This window comes from Bos grunniens, chromosome 4 (genome assembly GCF_055505025.1).
Source record: "Bos grunniens cultivar Pamir isolate PY7600 chromosome 4, Bosgru_T2T1.0, whole genome shotgun sequence".
Classification (NCBI taxonomy): domain Eukaryota; kingdom Metazoa; phylum Chordata; class Mammalia; order Artiodactyla; family Bovidae; genus Bos; species Bos grunniens.
Genome location: NC_141168.1, coordinates 65,964,335 through 65,984,885, shown reverse-complemented (window position 1 = coordinate 65,984,885; position 20,551 = coordinate 65,964,335). Strand labels below are relative to the sequence as shown.

General features: G+C 36.9%; 1 protein-coding gene across 42 annotated transcripts in view; it reads right to left on the bottom strand.

The window, feature by feature from the left end:
* FOXP2 (forkhead box P2) overlaps positions 1–20,551 on the bottom strand; it is a 665,882-nt gene that overhangs the window by 444,987 nt on the left and 200,344 nt on the right. For all 42 annotated transcript variants that reach the window (XR_015162584.1, XR_015162585.1, XR_015162586.1 and 39 more), the window contains one exon: positions 2,199–2,289. The gene's annotated coding sequence lies outside the window, so the exon portion shown is untranslated. The remainder of the gene's footprint in view (positions 1–2,198; positions 2,290–20,551) is intronic.

Below are 20,551 nucleotides of genomic sequence, written 5' to 3'. Positions count from 1 at the left end.
TTTAATACACACACAATTATGTACCCTTCTGAGAAAAAGACTCTCTATTTTCTAAAAGTCATTTCTTTCATGGTTCCATGATGTTCACTGTCAGGTAACTCCTACTCATAAATCTAAAATTCCCCTGCTATTACTAAAACAAATGTCCTATTACTACTCCACAAATGAGAATTTAATATTAAAGGTCTTACAATGACAGGCTATATCAACATAACCATTATCTATGGTAAGAATAAATAACACAGAAGAAAAAAAAGATTGGGTGTAAGCAGATCTGAATTCTAATAACACATAATTATTTATTATCAACTATAATATCACAATAATCTACACCATTTTTTCCAAGTCCTTGAAATTCTTTGCCAAAACTTTTAGTTTCTCTACTTACTAAATAATGAATAATAATGGCCACCTTACTTAAAGCATAAAAAATGCAACAGTAAAATTAATGAGTTTAATGAAAAAGTAAAATGAAGTAAAAAGTTATCAAAATGTTTCCAAGTTTTTAAATGCTAAATACATGTGGATTCATTCTTTTTGTTTTTGGGACTTCCATGGGACGACAGAGGATGAGATGGTTGGATGGCATCACTGACTTGATGGACATGAGTTTGAGCAAGCTCCAGGAGTTGGTGATGAACTGGGAAGCCTGGCATGCTGCAGTCCATGGGGTCGCAAAGAGTTGGACACGACTGAGCAACTGAACTGAAATGATTTTGTTTGTATGTCTGACAGAATTATAAAGTTGGGACAAAACAAGCAAAATTCCATAGGCAAAACAGCACCAGTACCTAAGAAATAACTGACTACATGATTCAAGTACCTTGACAAAATTCTCTCAGGGAAGATATGGAGCATCTATCTAGATAAAGTTTTAGAAATGGCTACAGCAATTTAGGCATCACAGCGAGGATCCTTGAGACCCATCTTACATTTTTGGTGAACCCACTTGATAAAGAAGTCTGATGTAGCATGGGCAAGAAAAAATCGTAATTTTAAGAAGTCAGAGCATCAGGGTTCCCCTTTCTCTGGGGGTAAAGACTAGAGAGGGAAATGATGTAAACAACTCATCTGGAATTTTTTTTTCAGTTTTATTTTTATAACTATATAATTACAACTTTGCCCCCCTATAACATAACTGCTTGACTGATACCATAGTCAAGAAATGACACTGAAACACTAATTTCACAGAGACATTATAGCGTAAGAGTGGGATATAGAATCTGCATCTCTTGGAACTGCAACTCATACTATCTCTGTGGTCCTTGCTTTGTAACAAACAATGGAGTTCAAGTTCTCTAAAGTGGCACTGTAAATATCAAGGAAAACTACCATTATATTGAAAGAAGTATAACACTAAAAAAAATAAATGATTTCTAAATAGCTGACTTGGTAGATCTCGGGAGTTTATTTTAAAAAATCAAACTTTCAAGAAAAAATCGTTAGTAGTATGCTATTCCGGAGAAGGCAATGGCACCCCACTCCAGTATTTTTGCCTAGAAAATCCCATGGACGGAGGAGCCTGGTAGGCTGCAGTCCATGGGGTCGCTAGGAGTCGGACACGACTGAGCGACTTCACTTTCACTTTTCACTTTCATGCAATGGAGAAGGAAATGGCAACCCACTCCAGTGTTCTTGCCTGGAGAATCCCAGGGACAGAGGAGCCTAGTGGGCTGCCGTCTATGGGGTCGCACAGAGTCGGACACGACTAAAGTGACGCAGCAGCAGCAGTATGCTATTCTCCCTAGTTTCTGACAGTTCTAGATTCTCCTAAGTATCAACTGGATCTTAATAAAATAGTACTGAAAACATCAGTATAAATAGGCCAGCATAGTGGTAACAGAAAATACTTCAAGTGCTTCTCTTGTCTAATCATTTATTCCCAATAATTCAAAATCAAATTCACATTCTTCATATATTTGTGTTAATTTTCAAAAGACAAAGTGAGATCAGGTTTAAAAGGAAGAAGGAGCACAATAAGAAATGAAATAAAAAGCCCAAGAGAATAAACAGTGATAAAAACTCCTATTGCCATGCATGATATGTCTCTATGGTTCACTGTTTTTGTTTTGTTTTGTTTTGTTTTTTAACCTTTGAGCAAAGATACTTAACCAAAAACTTAAAGGACAAAATAAACCTTAGAAAAACATAAATAAGCACAATGAATGAAAGAGACTTATCACCAAAAGGCCACTTACCTATTTCTCTCAGATCTTCAATAAGACTTGCAAGTCAACCTTGATATGGAGCCCTAGGTAAATTCAATTCCAGTATCACATTAGAGCAGCCCTGTTAATAGAGACAAACAATTGTCACTGCTTTGAAAATTAAGTTTTCATTTATGTCCCAATTAGTTCAATGATTTCACCATAAAACATACTAAACCTAAAGGTAAGTATAAAGCATTCTTTGCTTTGGGAATCTTCAAACGTGTATAAAATTGCTTTCCTACATTTTGGAAAACTTTAAAGCCACTGTTTGGTACAAAGCAAGGACCATAGGACAGCACTAAGCACACTTTCAAGAAACAGATTTTACTTCCCATTCTTATACTGATTTTCCAGGTTTAAACTTTTGATGATTAAATTTTGTAATTTATAAGAATAAAATTATTTATGTCTCAAGGTTCCCAAATGAAAACATGACTGATTTCAATTGCCTCTTCAACACATACTTAATGAGTTTTGTAGGTCTTTCCACAATTAACAAATTAATAGTAAGCATTTCTTCTCCCAGGTCAGAAGGTGTTTGATATGCTACTAGGGAAGAGTGGAGAAGAACTACTAATAGCTCCAGAAAGAATGAAGCAGCCAGGCCAAAGCCAAAATGATGTTCAGTTGTGGATGTGTCTGGTGATGAAAGAAAAATCTGATGATGAGAAAAACAGTACTGCATGGGAACCTGGAATGTTAGATTCATGATTCAAGGTAAGTTGTGAGTGGTCAAGCAAGAGATGGTAAGAATAAACATTGACATCTTAGGAATCAGTGAACTAAAATTGACAGGAATGGGCAAATTTAATTCAGATGACTATTGTATCTACTACTGTGGGCCAGAATCCCATAGATGAAATGGAGTAGCTCTCATAATCAACAAGAGTCTGAAATGCAGTACTTGGGTGCAACCTCAAAAATTAAAGAATGAACTTGGTTCATTTCCAAGGCAAGCCATGCAACATTAGAATAATTCAAGTGTATGCCCCTACCACAGTTAGTGAAGAAGCTAATCAGTTCTACGAAGACCTAGAAGACTTTCTAGAACTAACACCAAAAAAAGATGTTCTATTCATCATTGGGGATTGGAATGCAAAAGCAGGAAGTCAAGAGATACCTGGAGTAACAGACAAGTTTGGCCTAGGAGAACAAAATGAAGCAGCACAAAGACGAACAGAATTCTGCTAGAGAATGTACTGGTCATAGCAAGTACCCTTTCTCAGCAACACAAGAGATGACTTTACACATGGACATCACCAAATGGTCAATACCAAAATCAAATTGACTACATTCGTGTAGCCGAAGATGGAGAAGCTGTATACAGTCAGCAGAAACAAGACCTGGAGCTAACTGTGGCTCAGACCATCAGGTTCTCATGGCAAAATTCAAGCTTAACTAAAGAAAGCAGGGAAAACCACTAGGCCAGCCAGGTATGACTCAAATCAAATCCCTTATGAATATGCAGTGGAGGTGACAAATAGGTTGAAGGTATTAGATGTAGTCAACACTGTGCCTGGAGAACTATGGACGGAGGTCCATAATATTATACAGGAGGTTGCCAACAAAAAGAAAAAGAAAAGTAAGAAGGCAAAGTGGTTATCTGAGGAGGCTTTACAAGTAGCTGAAGAAAGAAAAGTGAAAAGCAAGGGAGAAAGGGAAAGAAAACATGCAACTCTGATTGCTAGGGACCACATGAAAAGCTGCAAGGAGACTGAACCTAAGTCTGCAACAGGAAAGAGTACCGTGTTCAATTAGCAGTGCTTCCACAGGCACTGAAAATGATGGATGACATCATATACCATGCTCACTGAACATTTAGGCATTTCAGTAATTTTATTTAAGTCATTTCCAAACACTTTTGGCTGAAAAATCCTTTCTTCCAATGGAACCTTGGTGAGAGGTCAATTAATTAAGCAGATAAAAATGAAACATTCTGACTGAATCAGGATCCCAAATACTCAGTACCACCATTATTCTTTCACCAGTTACCCTGGGGGTATTCTAGGAAGCTTAGATATACACTGCAAAGCATAACTTGAAACCACTGTTTTAATCTTAAGTATTACATAACTCAAAGTTACAAAAATATAGGTAATTCAAACTCCTGTTCTTAACATTCTAGCGTTCTCTCTCTGTTGCTTCTGTTCTCCATATTTCTCTCAATGACAAAACTTTGCATAGCAGCAGACTCTACCCTTGACTTTACTTATGCTAATCTTTCTTCCCCAATCATTTCTTTCCTGCTACATGCCACCAAAAAAAAAAAAAAATTTCTTATGAAAATGTAGCAGCCTAAATTGTTTTCTAATTCCATACTGACTTATTTTTCACTTCCCCATATTCAGAGATATCAATTTTTCCTAAATCAACCTATAAATTCTAGATTTTCAAATAAAATCTAAAAATCCATTTTAAAGTATGTTATAAAATGTCTATTATTATCAAAGTTAAGTTAAAAAATGAAGGGCAAAGAGAAGGATCTCACTCTGTCAAATATTAGGATACACAACAAATTCAGGGACAGATACAGAGATACAGATTTCAGAAATAAATTCACAGGTCAATGATAACTTTATGTATGATAAAGATGATATCAAAAGTAAAAGAAAAGGTTGGTCCTGACTCATTGTATAGAGAAAGGAAAATAGTCTCAGAATATGGCAAAAACTTAGCTCCTTATTTTACACCAAATATAAATTTGAAATTTAACTAGATTAAAGAGCTTGGTGGCTCAGATGGTAAAGAATCCACCTGCAATGCAGGATTTGATCCCCGGGTTGGGGAGATCCCCTGGAGAAGGTGATGGCTACGGACTCCAGTTAATCTTGCCTGGAGAATCCCATGAACAGAGGAGCCTGGCAGGCTACAATCCATGGGGTCGCAAAGAGTCGGACAAAACTGAGCAACTAAGCACACATGCACACAAACAATTTTAAAATGTGAAAATTATCTTTTCAAAGCTAATAGAAAATATTCAGGTGAGTTTTTTGAAAATTAGAAGTAAAAGGCAATTCTGAAACAAAACGTAAATAATGAGCCATAAAATTAATGACTTTTACTAAGCTAAGATTAGAATTTTTCAGTGACTAATGGCAGAAAGTGAAGAGGAACTAAAAAGCCTCTTGAAAGTGAAAGTGGTGAGTGAAAAAGTTGGCTTAAAGCTCAACATTCAGAAAACAAAGATCATGGCATCCGGTCCCATCACTTCATGGGAAATAGATGGGGAAACAGTGGAAACAGTGTCAGACTTTATTTTTGGGGGCTCCAAAATCACTCAGATGGTGACTGCCGCCATGAAATTAAAAGACACTTACTCCTTGGAAGGAAAGCTATGACCAACCTAGATAGCATATTCAAAAGCAGAGACATTACTCTGCCAACAAAGGTCCGTCTAGTCAAGGCTATGGTTTTTCCTGTGGTCATGTATGGATGTGAGAGTTGGACTGTGAAGAAAGCTGAGAGCTGAAGAATTGATGCTTTTGAACTGTGGTGTTGGAGAAGACCCTTGCGAGTCCCTTGGACTGCAAGGAGATCCAACCAGTCCATTCTGAAGGAGATCAGCCCTGGGATTTCTTTGGAAGGAATGATGCTGAAGCTGAAACTCCAATACTTTGGCCACCTCATGCAAAGAGCTGACTCATTGGAAAAGACTCTGATGCTGGGAGGGATTGGGGGCAGGAGGAGAAGGGGATGACAGAGGATGAGATGGCTGGATGGCATCACTAACTCAATGGACGTGAGTCTGAGTGAACTCCGGGAGTTGGTGATGGACAGGGAGGCCTGGTGTGCTGTGATTCATGGGGTCGCAAAGAATCGGACACGACTGAGCAACTGAACTGAACTGAACTGAATGTTGCCAAAAGCTGTGTGAGGTCTGGCTGTTTGCTGCTCAAAAGCCAATTAATAGGTCAGGTTGGCGGAAAGGAAAGTTTGCTTTATTTCATATGCTGGCAACTGGGGAGGGAGGGCAGATGTCTGTCCAAAGGACAACTCCCCCTGCACTGGCAACCAGTGGGGCAAGAGCTTTTATAGACAGAAGTGTGGCAGGGGGACTAGATGCAGAAACAGCAGTCATCTCACAGGCATCTTCAAATTGGTCATCAGTGGTCTGACTACTGTCATCTCAATTGTTTTAGATACAGTTAATTATCAATTCCAGGATCCAGTTGTTTCCATTTCTTTGTGATCAATTCTTGGAATTGTAGTAGCTTTGCTGTGGGTTTGAGAAAGAAATGGCAACCTATTCCAGTATTCTTGCCTGGGAAATCCCATGGATAGAGGACCCTGGTGGGCTGCAGTCGATGGAATAGCCAGAGTCAGACATGACTTAGCGACTAAACCACCAGCACCACATGTCATGGGAACAGTCTGGTCATCATATAGTTAACTTCTTCCACCTAGTGTTTTAGTATCTATAAGACAGCTCATTGGATAAGGTTCAGAATGTTATCTATAGCCCTGTAGAAGAAATTAAAGGTCCCTGACTATACTTAATGAGTACATTATTTGGTTTCCTTTGATTGTTTTCCTTTGTTTCCACATGTTCTCATTTTTCTAATTAAACTTATTCTTTGACGAAAGTTTTCCACAGACAAAAGACAGGCAGAAGATATGGGGGGAGGATAATAGGGTCCAGTTCTGTTTCACCTGACATCATAGATAAACTGAGAGAAGACCTAATGCCAACAAAGAATCAATATTAGAATACTCAGAAGAAACTAATAGAAAAATAAGTAAAAACTTGAAATGGCACTGCCTTAGAAGGGGAAGCCAGAACAGCTCTCAAGTAGTTTAAAATGCTCAAAATCACTTATCAGGAAGATGCAGATTAAAATGATATACCACTTACGTCATCAGAATAGCATAAATATGAATACTGGATTCTACCCAGTGTTGTCAAGAATACAGAAAGATGAGCTCTGTTGTTTACTGCTGGTGGAAGCTAAACAACAGCTATTCTTAAAAGGAGTCTGCTGCTGCTGCTGCTGCTAAGTCACTTCAGTCTTGTCCAACTCTGTGCAACCCCATAGACAGCAGCCCACCAGGCTCCCCCGTCCCTGGGATTCTCCAGGCAAGAACACTGGAGTGGGTTGCCATTTCCTTCTCCAAAGCATGAAAGTGAAAAGTGAAAGTGAAGTCGCTCAGTGTCTGACTCTTAGCGACCCCATGGACTGCAGCCCACCAGGCTCCTCCATCCATGGGATTTTCCAGGCAAGAGTACTGGAGTGGGGTGCCATTGACCTAAAGTGCCAACCTGTTTTTTATGGACCCAAAACACTTATGTAAAGTTCTATTGTAGCATCTATCAGCTTAGTTTCTTTTTCACTTTTTTATTGATATGCCATTCTCTCCCATTAATTTCTCCATTTTCATTAACCAAAATTAATGTTTAAAATAGATAAATCAAGTAATGTCAATAAGCACGTCATTTATAATTATGGTTATAAATAACCAGAAGTGTGTTCCTTCTGTATAGATGGGCTGGACAGTGGGAAGGTGCAAGGCAGACATCTGCTATTTTTCACTATAATAAACCTTCTGTTTTATTTGTTTTTTAAACTCAGCACATGTATTTCTTTAACCAAAGTTCATTTTAAATAAAAAAGATAAAGCAAGAAGCTAATTTTAAAAATAAAAAAACATATCAAGATTGCAACATATAGGTTTTATTTAAATAAGCACATCTTATTTTAGTAACTTAAACCTCAAGAAAAAAAATTTTTTTAAGTCATTGAATATTGATCACAGTGATCACTAAATTATATACCAAATGATCACTTAGATTAGGGGGGAAAAGCTGAATTAAAAATAAATGTTAATTTTTAAAAAAAACCTTAAGCCAGTAAAGAAAACTAAGAAATCGGAGAAGGCAAGAGCAGAACCAAAGAGACAAATAAGAATTCTCTCACAGTCACACACGTGGATTCGCTGCTGACTGTATGTCAGGCACTGGCCACGCTCTGAGATAAGCCATAACTCTGCTCTCATGAAGTGTGCAGTATAATGGGGAGTATGTATGATTTCAGGGTGCTGAGCAACATGGCACGCACATATGTATGCACGCACATATGTTTACACACACAAGGGCAGGATTCAATTTAAGCTGAGGTGTTCAAAGATGTTCTGAATGAAAGTTCACATTTACAAATACTCCCTTGTCTATTTCTTTTAGCCTTTTAAATTGGATTATATATTTATTTAAGGATTGCTGTTGTAGGAGAGGAGAGCATAATTCAAGCATTCCCAGAGAGTTTAAACTCTTTTCTTTTAAGGGACTGTAGTAAATAAAGTGAACAATTACTGCTGCTACTGCTAAGTCACTTCAGTCTTGTCCGACTCTGTGCGACCCCATAGACGGCAGCCCACCAGGCTCCCCCATCCCTGGGATTCTCCAGGCAAGAACAATGCAGTGGGTTGCCATACTAGGTAGTTTAATTTTCTTGTCTTTCCCTCCCCCCACCAGGAACTCCCTGATACTCAAAAAAGAGATTTGTTTTCTTAACATGTTACTTGGAACTCTTTGTTTCTACTCTGTCTTTTAATTAACAACAATGAAGATATGTCCTAAAAGAAATACTACCATTTAATCATTTCCAAACAGAAAAGAAAAAAAAAATTACCTTGTGCAAAGCTTAAGCATAATACAAAATATTTTGTTTAGTGAATGTTGTGATTTGGCAAAATACACTAAAATCTGAAATAAATAAATAAAATACATTTTCATATAGGTCATAATGTGTAATTGATGTTCAAAAGTAAAAATTACACTAACATTTTACATACTGTTTTCATAAGATATAGTTATATCTTTGAAAATTCAGCATAGATCTTCTTAGAGAATAGTGAAACTTAAGGATTATTTTATCTCAAACTAGCTGCTGCTGCTGCTGCTACTGCTAAGTCGCTTCAGTAGCGTCCGACTCTGTGCGACCCCATAGATGGCAGCCCACCAGGCTCCCCTGTCCCTGGGATTCTCCAGGCAAGAACGCTGGAGTGGGTTGCCATTTCCTTCTCCAATGCATGAAAGTGAAAAGTGAAAGTGAAGTCATTCAGTCATGTCCAATGCTTCGAGACCCCATGGACTGTAGCCCACCAGGCTCCTCCGTCCATGGGATTTTTCAGGCAAGAGTACTGGAGTGGGGTGTCATTGCTAGCTAACTACAGTCAAATCTGAGAACACAAATAAACATTGGTCACAAAGATTGATAGCATAATCAACATTTCAGTGACAAGAAAATAATCAAACCCCAACAGAGCAACAAATTTGTAGGCTTAATTCTAGTCGTTGGGCAATGGGGATGTATGCAAATAGAATAAGAGAAACAATAACAAGCTTCTGATAAATAGGGAAAGATTTTTTTTTAACTTATTTAGAAGGCAGTCCATATTCTTTGAGTTATTCCATTCCCACCAACATTTATGAAGGGTTTGGGACGTGCTTTGCAAAAGGTATTTCTTTTTTTTTTCTTTTGCATCAGGCATTTACATGATAGGAGCATATCTTTATCATTTTGCACAGATGTTGCAATTATCAAGAAAGAAAATAGTTAGGATTTTTTAAAGCTGGTTCTGCAAAGGCTAAACGCTATGAAACCTCCAAAAGAAATATAGAGAGCTTGCTACAATTAGTATCCTAACTGTGATTATTATGAACTCCATAAGAAAAGGAATGTTTTTGTCTGTTTAATTCACTTTTGAGCCCAATAAATCTAAACCACTGATTGACAAATAGTAGGCACTAGATAAATGTTTGTTAAATGGATCTATTAATCTATTGATCAATCAACATGGAACTGGATAGGTACATGCTGTGCTTAGTCGCTCAATCATGTCTGATTCTCTGCATAATACTCGAGCCATACTTAAGTGATGATTGTATATAATGCAAAGCTATTGAACGTATAAACATATACACATAAATACGAATTATAGGTAATCTACATGAGATTTATCACATGAGTTTGGTTTTCAACTTATTCTTCTGTCATCTCTATACAGCACAAGATAAAAAAGGTTCCTTCAGAATTGCAAAGAAGAGGTATTTTAATTATCAAAACTTATATTCAATATCTTTTGGCCACAATGCATAAATAATTAAAGCATCATCTTAGCAGAATGGGGTCTCTGCAAGATTTATTCTGGTGTGATTGACCCACTTCTTGGTTAATAGCATCTGGATCTAAGAAAGTGAAGCAAATAGTGCTCCAGGCGCCACCATATCCCAATCAAACCATTAAGGAGATATAGTCATAGGAGTTGAACTGAGATTAAAAAGTTCACTTTGAAAGTAACTCAAAACACAATGAATGTTAACTTCGCTGATATTATGGGCACAGTTCAAAACATACTAATTCAAAGTTAGGACAATATTACTTTTCGTCACTCTTCACATTAACAAATCTGTTTCTAGCTTTGAATTTAAAATATCTATATTTTAGTAGAAGATTCAGTCAGATAGGTAATATAAAAATTAAACTTAAATCAATGAGTAGACAAACCCTACTGGTTAGGTGGAAGGTGAATAAGCAGTCATTAAAGGAAGAAGTAATACTAGGTCAGTTACATACAGGATTCTGCTCTCTTAGACCTCATTCAGGGCAAAAGTCAGAGCTGGCTGGTGAAACTGTAAAAATGCATGACCATATTTAAACAAATAAATAAAAACACTTTGAAATCAAATTTCATTTGTTTCTATTCTTTATCATAGGACGAATATTTAGCATGAAATCTTGCCTCAAGCAATTTCTAAGTACATAATACAGTAATCTGTAGGCATAATGCTGTACAGCAGCTCTCTAGAACCTTTTCATCTTGCCTAATCAAAACTTTGTACCTACTGAAGAGCAATGGTTAATTGCATAGAAAACGTTCTTTCTTTTCAATCACCGCAAATGTTGTTGTTGTTTGTTAGTCCCTAAGTCCTATCCAACTCCTTTTCGAACCCATGGACTGAAGCCTGCTAGACTCCTCTGTCCATGGGATTCTCCAGGCAAGAATACTGGAGTGGGTTGCCATTTTCTTTTTCAGGGGATTTTCCTGACCCAGGGATCAAATCTGTCTCCTGCACTGGCAGGTGGATTATTTACCACTGACCCACCAAGGAAGCCCATTTCAATTAATGAACACCTACTAAGTACCAGGTGTATATCACCTACTGGAGACAACAGAAATAAAAGGTACTCTCCCTATTGCCTGCTGAAGCACAAGTCAAGCATTCTTTCAAATGAATGATATTCCACAAAGCCAAAGATAGATTCTAAGCTAAAATGTGATACTGTGCAAGTAAAAGTAAGCATGGGGTGATACCAAGTATAACATCAATTACCCATGTGGAAATAATTATTTATGAGGCAGGAGGAGAAAGTGACACCTCTGTCCAAATCAGAATTAAATGACCTACTGAATTTCTCCTGAAGTAACAAAAAGAACGATTCTTGTATTCTAAAAGCTGAAGGCTTTTGGTTATATTTATTTTTTTTCTCTATGTTTTATGAAAAAAATTACTGGTAGTAAATAATTTTGATGACATTGAAAGTTAAAAAATGAACTTATCAAGTGAATATAACTCACTTTTTACATGACATACCTTTATAAGTTGGAGCTATTTTATTGTAATAATTATCAATTATTTATTAGAATTATTAAAGCCATATAAATCATAAGCATGCTTATATATGCTGCTATAAGTCAAACTGAACAACACATCTCCAAAATAACATAAATACTGTCTACTATTTCTAATAGGTTGTGGAAGACAAAAACCACACAGTACTCTAAATACCATGACTAATACAGTAAAATATCAAAAACTGGAGAAGGAAAAAAAGCACTTCGGGCAATAAAGTACAAATTCTGACCCCAAATTCAAAAACTTTTACAACCATAGGTAATAGATTGAAAACAAGCTCTTGAGTTCAAACATAAGCTAGAGTTGGCTTTAATTAGTTCTACAGAGGTATGTGCTCAGTGGGAGTTCAAAAAATAAACCACAAAGTTAATGAAAGAGAATTTCTTCAAAAACCATTTTAGTTTTCATTGTTGTTCTTGACCAAGTATAAGACTTTAGAGGAAAATGAGAAAGAAAAAAGCTACTACTAGAATTAGTAAAGCAGGTTTAAACACACTCAGATTATAAAGAACAATACATAGATCAGATTTCAACTCCTTCATTATAGTATGATGCCTAAGCCTTAGAAAAATGTATCAAAGTGCTTTTTTTCTCTGTTTCCTTTTATTCTCTTGCTCATCTTTTCCTATTTTGGTAATTCCCTCTTTTCCATTTTACCTGTATAAGAAAGTAAGGATGCTAATTTCTTTTGACCAATAATCATTTTTATTAACATTGTTACTAAGTTTAATAGGCTTTCCCAGTAGCTCAGTGGTAAAGAATCTCCCTGCAATGCAGGAGACACAGGAGAAGGTGAAGAAGTTCCAGCTGAGCTATTTCAAATCCTAAAAGATGATACTGTTAAAGTGCTGCACTCAATATGTCAGCAAATTTGGAAAACTCAGCAGCGGCCACAGGAATGAAAAAGGTCAGTTCTCATTCCAACCCCAAAGAAGGGCAATGCCAAAGAACGTTCAAACTACCGTACAATTGCCCTCTTTTCACAGGCCAGCAAGGTTAGGCTCAAAATCCTTCAAGCTAGGCATCAGCAGTATGTGAACTGAGAACTTTCAGGCATACAAGCTGGGTTTAGAAAAGTCAGAGGAACCAGAGATCACATTGCCAACATTTGTCGAATCACTATGCTTAAACCTTTGAGTGTGTGGATCACAGCAAACTGGAAAATCTTAAAGATATGGGAATACCAGACAATCTTACATGTCTCTTGAGAAACCTGTATGCAGATAAAGAAACAGCAGTTAGAACCAGACGTGGAACAATGGACTTGTTCAAAACTTGGAAAGGAGTACGGCAAGGCTGGATATTGTCAACCTGTGTATTTAAGTTCTGTGCAAAGTACATCATGGGAAATGCTGGGCTATATGAATCACAAGCTGGAATCAAGAATGCCAGCAGAAATATCAACAACCTCAGACATGCAGATGGTATGACATAATGCCATAAAGTTAAAAGGAACTGAAGAGCCTCTTGATGAAGGTGAAAGAGAAGTGTGAAAAAAGCTGGCTTGAAACTAAACATTCAAACAACTGAGATGGCATCCTATCCCATTACTTCATGGCAAATAGAAGGGGAAAAAGTGGAAGCAGTGAGAGATTTTATTTTCTTGGTCTTCAAAATCACTGCAGTGGTGACTGCAGCCACAAAATTAGAAAACACTTGCTCTGTGGCAGGAGAGCTATGACAAACCTAGATAGCATATTAAAAAGCAAAGACAACACTTTTCCAACAAAGGTCTGTATAGTCAAAGCTATGGTTTTCCAGTAGTCATGTATGGATGTCAGAGTTGGATCATAAAAAGGCTAAGTGCCAAAGAATTGATGCTTTCAAATTGTGGTGCTGCAGAAAACTCTTTGGGAGTCTCTTGCATGGCAAGCAGATCAAACAAGTCAATCCTAAAAGAAATAAACATTGAATATGTATTAGAAGGACTGATGCTGAAGCTGAAGCTAAAACACTTTAGTCACCTGATGCAAGGAGCTAACTTATTGGAAAAGACCCTGATGTTGAGAAAGATAGAAGGCAAAAGGAGAAAAGGGAGGCAGGGGATGAGATGGTTAGAGAGCATCATAAACTCAATGGACATGAGTTCAATCAAACTCCATGAATTGTAGAAGACAGAGGATCTTGGCGTCCTACAGTCCTTGGGGTAACAAAGAGTCAGACAAGACCTAGCGACTGAACAACCACCAAGTTTAATAGCAGATCAAAATTTACAATCTTCAGAGAAAATCCCTGGTTTATTTAATTTTCTTATTTCTTCTGTCTTATTTTCAGTGATTCATTTTCAGCAAAAATGAGTCTCATCTGCAGCAAAAATTAACAGAATGCTAAGTGTGTAAACAGGGCATTAATTAGTGAATGGACAAGCTTAACATGGATAAAAATGATTCTCTAGCTGCTGGAGATGCTTCGTTCATTACCTTCAAACCAAGAAGAAATAGAACCATGATGCAGGCACTCTAGAGAACCAGAACTCTAACCTTAGGGAAAGTATTATACCATGTAAACAAGATTTAGGAGGCTGGGAGTTGTAGTCGTTTGAGGGATACACAACCACAACTATATAAGGAGTCTGATAATGCTGGACAACTTGGAATTTTCATGTTTTCTCAACCATTTGTCAAAGGATTCTATCTCCAAATCCCTCCCTTGACAAATTCATAGTCTTAATCTTATACCATTTCTCTTGTCTTGTACCCTAATATAATGTATTTGTTCATAAGGAGAATCCTCTACATATTCACGTTTTGCCATAAAAACTTTTCTACCACTATCGTATTCAAGACACAATCTCTGTTTCATAAGTGCTAAATTAATATTAAAGCTACTTAAATTTATGAACCTCTTACTTCCTGCCTATCTACAGTTTTTTATTCAATTCTTTCATTTTCTCAAGTTGATCATTCAGCTGAAGTTCCACCAAAACTAACCTACTTCTATCATCCAATCTAATCTGCCCAGAAGGAAAAATTAAAAAAAAAAAAACAAACACCAGAAATTAAAACTCTATTTGAATGAACTGTAATTTGAATTCAATAATGTTAAAAGCAGTAATGAAGAAAATGACTACCAAGGAATGCAATGGATCAAACAGTGGATTCTCTTCTGAAGGTAATTTCAGTTCAGTTCAGTCACTCAGTTGTGTCCAACTCTTTGTGATCCCATGGACTGCAGCACGACATCACCAGCTCCCGAAATTTACTCAAACTTATGTCCAGTGATTTGGTGAAGCCATCCAAACATCTCATACACACTGTCCCCTTCTTATCCCACCTTCAATATTTCCCAGCATCAGGGCCTTTTAGAATGAGTCAGTTGTTCGCATTAGATGCCCAAAGTATTGAAGTTTCAGCTTCAGCATCAGTACTTCCAATGAATATTCAGGACTGATTTATTTTAGGATGGACAGGTTGAATCTTCTTGAAGTCAAAGGGACTCTCAAGACTCTTCTGCAAAATCACAGTTTCAAGGATCAATTATTCGACACTCAGCTTTCTTTATAGTCCAACTCTCACATCCACACATAACTAATGGAAAAAGCATAGCTTTGACTAGACAGAGCTTTGTTGGCAAAGTAATGTCTCTGCTTTTTAATATGCTGTCTAGGTTGGTCATAACTTTTCTTCCAAGGAGCAAGCGTCTATTAATTTCATGGCTGGAGTCACCATCTGCAGTGACTTTTGGAGCCCCCCAAAATAAAAGTCTCTTACTGTTTCCACTGTTTCCCCATCTATTTGCCATGAAGTGATGGGACAGGACACCATGATCTTAGTTTTCTGAATGTTGAGCTTTAAGCCAACTTTTTCACTCTCCTCTTTTACTTTTATCAAGAGGCTCCTCAGTTCTTCGCTTTCTTCAATAAGGGTGGTGCTATCTGCATATCTGAGGTTATTGATATGTTTCCCAGGAATCTTGATTCTAGCTTGTGCTTTATCCAGCCCAGCATTTCTCATGATGTATTGTGCATATAAGTTAAAAAAGCAGGATGACAATATACAGCCTGGATGTACTCCTTTCCCTACATGGAACCAGTCTGTTGTTCCATGTCCAATTCTAACTGTTGCTTCCAGACCTGCATACAGATTTCTCAAGAGGCAGGTCAGGTGATCTGGCATTCCCATCCCTTGAAGAATTTTCCACAGTTTGTTGTGATCCACACAGTCAAAGGCTTTGGCATAGTCAATAAAGCAGAAGTAGATGTTTTTCTGGAACTCTCTTACTTTTTTGAAGATCCAATGGATGTTGGCAATTTGATCTCTGGTCCCTCTGGCTTTTCTAAATCCAGCTTTAACATCTGGAAGTTCATGGTTCACGTATTGTTGAGGCCTGGCTTGGAGAATTTTGAGCATTACTTTGCTAGCATGTGAGATGAGTGCAATTGTGCAATAGTTTGAACATTCTTTGGCATTGCCTTTCTTTGGGACTGGAAGGAAAACTGACCTCTTCCAGTCCTGTGGCCTCTGCTGAGTTTTCCAAATTTGCTGGCATATTGAGTGCAGCACTTTCACAGCATCATCTTTTAGGATTTGAAATAGCTCAACTGGAATTCCATCACCTCCACTAGCTTTGTTCATAGTGATGCTTCCTAAGGCCCACTTGAGTTTGCATTCTAGGATGTCTGGTTCTAGGCAAGTGATCACACCATCATGGTTATCTGAGTCGTGAAGATCTTTTATGTATAAATATTCTGTGTATTCTTGCCACCTCTTCTTAATATCTTCTGCTTCTGTTAGGTCCTTATCGTTTCTGTCCTTTATTCTACCCATTTTTGCTTGAAATGTTCCCTTGGTATCTCTAATTTTCTTGAAGAGATCTCTAGTCTTTCCCATTCTATTGTTTTCCACTATTTCTTTGCATTGATCACTAAGGAAGGCTTAGTTTTCCTTGCTGTTCTTTGGAACTCTGCATTCAAATGGGTATATCTTGCCTTTTCTCCTTTGCCTTTCGCTTTTCTTATTTTCACAGCTATTTCTAAGGCCTCTTAAGACAACCCTTTGCCTTTTTGCATTTCCTTTTCTTGGGAATAGTCTTGATCACTGCCTCCTGCACAACGTCACGAACTTTGGTCCATAGTTTTTCAGGCACTCTATCAGATATAATCCCTTCAATCTATTTGTCACTTCCACTGTATGATCATACAGGATTTGATTTAGGTCATACCTGAATGGTCTAGTGGTTTTCCCTACTTTCTTCAATTTAAGTCTGAATTTGGCAATGAGTTCATGATCTGAGCTACAGTCAGCTCCCTGTCTTATTTTTGCTGATTGTATAGAGCTTTTCCATCTTTGGCTGCAAAGAATATAATTAAGCTGATTTCAGTATTGACCATCTGGTGACGTCCATGTGTACAGTCTTCTCTTGTGTTGTTGGAAGAGGGTGTTTGCTATGACCAATGTGTTCTCTTGGCAAAACTTTGTTAGCCTTTGCCCTGCTTCATTCTGTACTCCAAGGCCAGATTTGCCTGTTACTCCAGATGTCTCTTGACTTTCTACTTTTGCAATCCAGTTCCCTATAATGAAAAGGACATCTTTTTTGGGTATTAGTTCTAGAAGGTCTTACAGGTCTTCATAGAACTGTTCAACTTCAGCTTTTTTAGCATTACTGGTCAGGGCATAGACTTGGATTACTGTGATATTGAATGGTTTGCCTTGAAACGAACAGAGACCATTCTCTTGTTTTTGAGATTACATCCAAATACTGCATTTCAGACTGTTTGCTGACTATGAGGGCTTCTCCATTTCTTCTAAGGGATCTTGCCCACAGTACTAGATATAAAGTTCATCTGAGTTAAATTCACCCATTGCAGTCCATTTTAATTTGCTGATTCCTAAAATGTCGACATTCATTCTTGCCGTGTCCTATTTGACCACTTTTCAATTTGCCTTGATTCATGGACCTAACATTCCAGATTCCTATGCAATATTGTTCTTTACAGCATCAGACTTCACTTCCATCACCAGTCCCATCCACAACTGGGTGTTGATTTTGCTTTTGCTCCATCTCTTCATTCTATTTCTTTACTGATCTCCAGTAGCTTATTGGGCACCTACTGACCTGGGGAGCTCATCTTTCAGTGGCCTATCTTTTTTTCCTTTTCATACTGTTCATGGGGTTCTCAAGGCAAGAATACTGAAGTGGTTTGCCATTCCCTTCTTCAGTGCACCACTGAAGGTTTTGTCAGAACCCTCCACCATGACCTGTCCATCTTAGGTGACCCTACATGACATGGCTCACAGTTTCATTGAGTTAGACAAGAATGTGGTCCGTGTGATCAGTTTGATTTGTTTTCTTATGACTGTGGTTTTCATCCTGTCTGCCATCTGATGAGTAAAGGTAAGATGCTTATGGAAGCTTCCTGATGAGAGAGACTAACTGTGGGGGAGACTGGGTCTTATTCTGATGGGCAGCACCATGCACAGGAAATCTTTAATCCAATTTTCTGTTGATGGGTGGGGCTGTGTTCTCTCCCTGTTGTTTTCCTGGGGGCAAACTATGGTGGAGGTAATGAAGATAATGGAAACCTCCTTCAAAGGGTCCCCTGTAGTCTTCAGCAAGAAAATAAAAACAGACTGTAGGTTCAAAGAGGATAGATAAGATAAGGAGGTATGCACATTTTATAATACTGGATTTCCTTTAATTCCACTTACAAATGTACTTATTTCATCTTTTTAGTGAAGCTATTTCATACACATATTAAAGTAACAAAATAGCTTTGAAACAAAATGCTTTGATAGACTGAATTTTCTTACATAATTTCATATCTGACTCAATATCAGATCAGTTCAAATCAGTCGCTCAGTCATGTCCGAATCTTTGCGACCCCATGAATCGCAGCACGCCAGGCCTCCCTGTCCATCATCAACTCCCAGAGTTCACCTGACTCAATATAGGTTGTTTAAATTTCAGGCTGGAAGTTTTAATAAAAACATTACCTTCTCTTTCTTTGTTTCTTCCTTCTTTCATTAAAAGAGCATTCATTGTATATCTGACAGATATCTCTTATGTTGTTTATTGTTGACAATAATTCTTCATCACCATCAGCTTGTAGGAATTTACTTTATTCCATGTGTTGGGTGAGTGATTATAACTCCAAGAAGAGATTCATATAAAGGCCCCAATACATTCAAATCACTCAGAAATAGTCTATTTCATAGATAAAGCCATGTATTGTGCCAATTCTTATTTTTTCTCCCTAAAATTGGTGGATATTTTAATACCACAAAGTATGAAATAAAGGAAATTATCAGGGTCAATAAGTAATGAAATTTGTGTGAGCTAAAAATCAGAATTGCATCATTAGTTTTAAAAATTTGAAAAACAGATTATAAGAATACATTGCCATAAAGTTTCTAAAACACTATTTTTTTAAATATTCAAATAAATGTAATTTGAAAATTGACAGAGGAAGTGAAAATTTATAGTAGAAGGATACCATTAAATTTGGTTTACTTTCTGGGCAAATAGTAATCTGAAAATTTCCTGAAATTTTCAAAGATAATATTCTAAAAATAAGTGGAGTTTCTGGCTGACTCTCAAATACAATCCAGAAAATCCAACTTTACAGAATTATCTTTCCTTTCATTAAGACTGATCAATTTTTTTTTCTTTTTGTTTTCTTGAGTTTTTTTCAAACTCTTTGTCAATAAATGTATCTGCCACAAAGTAAGCGCTAAATATTTGTCCGAAAATGAATGAATGAATGATAATTACTTTGAAAATATATGGCTCTAGATTATAAAATGAAGCAATCCCTGATGGACAATCTTAAATGTATCTCTAATGTTGGAGGGGGTGTAATTCTCAAATATATGTTTTGTTGATAATTATGAACAATAGGACCAACAAGTTTTTGAAACATTAAGTAGAGTTGTATTAACTCAGCTAACTGATTTGTATTAGTAGGATCACAATTTAGTGGTATTAAAATAAATTCTGAAACAAGTCCAATAGAATCATGTAGTTTGCACATCAAATATAAATTGTTTAACTCAAGAAAAATGTGTGCTAATCAATAGTGAAAAGGAGATCCTTAACTATCACTTTTACTTTCTCATTAAGCATCTTTTACTTTCATTACAAATGTAAAACATTTTCTTTTTTACAGTTTTTAATACTTTTGTTCCAAATAATTATTTTCTGTTTTTTATCCCTATTCAAAAATATCAACAGCATGACTATACTCTAAACAACTTATATTTATTTACAATTATATATTGGTCTGCTGATATATCCCTAGGTGTACCCTAGGCTCTAAACCATATCCAACTCTTGCTTAGCAACTTATCAGCAACTTGTACATAAAGTGAGTGCATATATCCAGGTTTTTTATGCCTTCCATAATTTAATGCTACTAATCTATAGCAGTGGAAATCCAGAAACAAATACTTGAAAATAACCCTCTCACAGACATACATACATATAGTCCCTGAGTAGTCCTACAAATGATTTTTCCAATTTTGTCTTTAAAAATGGTAATAGTGCTACAGTGTCACAATACCAAAGCTGAGTGATCTACTGACACACAAGCTGTGTCTTCTGTGGATACTCTGAGTCTGAAATTGATTTTCATTTTAGCCTGTGAGGGGTGTAGATGTTATCCATCATCAGATTGAGCAGTGGCACTAACAGAACACATTAAAAAAACAGCAGCTGTATCATAAGCAATATTTCTAGGGTCACTACCCCAGAAAAAGGACTGGTTGTTTGCACC